The sequence below is a fragment of the Tenrec ecaudatus genome, chromosome 1 (assembly GCF_050624435.1).
Source record: "Tenrec ecaudatus isolate mTenEca1 chromosome 1, mTenEca1.hap1, whole genome shotgun sequence".
Lineage (NCBI taxonomy): Eukaryota > Metazoa > Chordata > Mammalia > Afrosoricida > Tenrecidae > Tenrec > Tenrec ecaudatus.
In genome coordinates this window covers 217,970,638-217,974,364 of record NC_134530.1, presented here as the reverse complement: position 1 = coordinate 217,974,364, position 3,727 = coordinate 217,970,638, and positions in this window count along the sequence as shown.

Genomic DNA, 3,727 nt, shown 5'->3' with positions numbered 1-3,727 from the left:
AGTCCACTACTAGAAGATGGAGGCAGGCTTCTGCCCTCAGAACATGTCACCTTCTGATCCAGTCTCCCTAGCGACGAGGCAGGGAGCCTGCCTAGTGTCCATGACCCATACACCCCCCACTTTCTTTGTTCACCCTAAAAACCACCGAGACAGAGGAGACCTCACCTCAGCGGGGCTCAGTTTCTCAAGTTGTAAGGGAGAGGGAGAGACCGATCAGTTGCTGTCATACAACATGGTTCTAAGCTCACCTCAAATCAACAGACACTCCTACAAGACCTTACTGGAAATGCAAATCAAGATGAGGGCGGGGAAGATGGGACATGTGTGTCGCAGAGAAGGCAATTACACTTCTGTTGATTGATAAACTGGGTGAGGCAACCTGTCAGTGGGGAAATATTGGCTTAAGGGGCAACTACGCCTGGTATTATGTTCTTAACTGGAAACTGTTGGTCTAGTTTCAATCTAGTCCTGGGAGACCCAGACCAAGTGCTATAGACAACTGGAACTTTAGACTCTGTCCTTTCAAGGCACACAACTTCCTTCATACGTCACACCAGAAAGACTATGTGTCAACCCCACCAAGCGACCTGGGCTTGACCTCAAACTCACGTGGAGCAGATACAAAGAACTGATGGTCTCCTCTGGACTTGAGGCTGAAGCGGCCTCGTGTGGGAAGAAGCAGATGACTGCTCTTCCTGGGCCATGCAATTGGTGGTTGTTGGACTTTGGTTTGGATCTCTTGCTTTGAGGGTGCCCAATGAAGAGTGACCCGGGAAGATCAGATATTTACTACTTGAATGCTCTCTTTGCTTTTTTCATGACATGTATTGGTCTGGCAAGCATGGTTCTGCCTTTGTGAGTGAGTGTTATTCAAAGTTTTACCCTATTCCCAACCCTCATTATTCATGTGAATAGTGTCTGGTCACTTAAGAGTTTAATTTATACAAGTCAACAATTCATGTGCTGCAGTTAATAGCCAACCTATACCTAAATAACTTTGTTTTCTCAACACTGTTGTAAATTCTTTTTTTTTAATCATTTTATTAGGGGCTCATACAACTCTTATCACAATCCATACTTACATCAACTGTGTAAAGCACATTTGTGCATTCATTACCCTCATCACTCTCAAAACATTTGCTTTCCACCTAAGGCCCTGGCATCAGCTCCTCATTTTTCCCCTCCCTCCTAGCTCTCCCTCCCTCAAGAACCTTTGATAATTTATAAATCATTATTTTGTCATATCTTGCCCTGTCTGACGTCTCCCTTTACCCACTTTTATGTTGTCCATTCCCCAGGAGGAGGTCACATGTAGATTATTGTAATTGGTTCCCCCTTTCCAATCCACCCTCCCTCCACCCTCCCAGTATCGCCACTCACACCCCTGGTCCTGAAGGGATCATCTGCCCTGGATTCCCTGTGTTTCCAGTTCCTATCTGTACCAGTGTACATCCTCTGGTCTAGCCAGGCTTGCAAGGTAGAATTGGGATCATGATAGTTGGGGGGGAGTGAGGGGGGAAGCATTTAGGAACTAGAGGAAAGTTGTATTTTTCATCGTTGCTACATCGTACCCTAACTGGCTCGTCTCTTCCCTGAGACTCCTCTGCCAGGGGATCTCCAGTGGCCTACAAATAGGCTTTGGGTCTCCACTCTGTACTCCCCACCCTCATTCACTCTGGTAAGATTTTTTGTTCTGATGATACCTGATCCCTTTGACATCTCGTGATGGCACAGGCTGGTGTGCTTCTTCCATGTGGGCTATGTTGCTTCTGAGCTAGATGACTGCTTGTTTATCTTTAAGCCTTTAAGACCCCAGACACCATACCTTTTGATAGCTGGGCACCATCAGCTTTCTTCACCAATGTTTTATATTCTATACCATTGACTAAATTAATGATACTATTGACAGAATTACATATCTTTTATGTTCTCTACTATAAAATAATGATGTCTCTAAAGTGAACCAAAAACATATGTGAACCAAAGAACAATTAATTCTTATGACAGGCCTCCTGGATATTTGCCTTCATAGAAGAAATTACTAAATATATGGGTGCTATAACAAAGTGTGATGAAGAAATAAGATAGTGTCCAGCTATAAGAAAGAATAGCATGTGGAAAAAAAGAGGACCTGATGCAAAGGGCTTAAGTGGAGAGCAAATGCTTTGAGAATGACTGGGGCAAAGAATGTACGGATGTGCTTTATACAATTGATGTATGTATATGTATGGATTGTGATAAGAGTTGTATGAGCCCCTAATAAAATGTAAAAAGAAAATAGTATGTGGGGTCTTGAAAACATGTCTTAAAACAAGCAGCCATCTAAGTGAAGCATCAACTAAGTCCATATGGAAGAAATACACTAGCCTGTGTGATCCAAGGATTGTAAATAATAAAATCCAAATCCGAGAGAGGCAAAGGGATCAGAGCTTAAATTCTAAACACCAGTTTGCAGAAGGGTATGGATGACAGTGGAAGCTGAAAATCCATTTGTAGGGTCCCCACATGGGCGAAGCCGTCAGGGAAACTGCTCTGATCGTAGCCCAGGGACGTGGACAGCCTTGCTATCAGACAGAGAATATTGCAAAGCCGATTTTGGCAGATGTAGTTAGGTTCAAATGTAACACGCACATCATTGGATCTCCCTTTTGATCCACTTTAAAGTTGTTTCAGTATATAATATTTTTCTGCTTCCTTTTTGATTGAGGTTTGTTTGTGTGTGTTTTGTCTGTTGTTGTTGGTTTCTTGGTTTAGTTTTGTATGGTTTTCTGTAAATGAAACCAGGACAGGTAAATGTAGGGAGGCAGTAACAGGTTTAATAGCTGCCTAGGAACATGGCAGGGGGGGGTTGGGGGCTTGGGGGCGTGGGGGGGGGTTAACAACAGTGAGTATGTGAGAGAATAAAATGTTCTGAAACTGATTGTGCAGATGATGCCACGACTCTTTGTAATATCATGGAATGATTGAATTGTGTGATATGTGAGTTATATATGAATGAGGCTATATTTTTACATTCCTGACTATTCTCAATCATCTATTATTTGAGATGAATATTAAAGCAAGTTTTCCAAAATTAAAGAGCGACCTGATTTGAATTGCATAAGCCTGCACGTGAATTGAAGGGGCCTGTTACTCCATGAGTTTTCCAGCCTCTTCTCCCCGCGCCGTACTCATTCCCTCCAACCGGAGAAGTCTGTAGAAGTCCCGGGTCGATGACAGAGAAGAAAATTAGAAGCAGGTAATAGCTCTCTTGGGTGACTGGTATTGAACATTACGTATTTTCTTGTCAGAACAGTTAGAAAGGCGAGGGAGGGAAAAGCAACCCGAAAGTGCTGGAGAGTTCAGTGGCTAATTTCAGAACCTCAAGTTACATGCACAGATATGTCTGTCAACGTGGTTTCCATGGTAAATACAGTGCATACACATGAGGGAACCACCCGCTGCAGCAAGCCAATTTCCTTAACCCTCTGTAGTGCGCGCTGTGTCCTGCAGGGGCGCTCGCAGCAGTGCACCGTGCGCACAGCGGCCCTTGTGCGGGCAGCTGGGAGGGCTAGTGTGTCACCCACCGAACGACTCACTTAGCTGAGTCAGAGTCAGACGCTGGGGATTTTAAATATAGATGCGTTGGAGGGCAGATTTTATTTTTTATTAAAAGATCATTTTATTTGGGGCTCTTAGAGCTCAGAACAATCGCTACACCAATTGTATCAAGCATATTTGTACATAT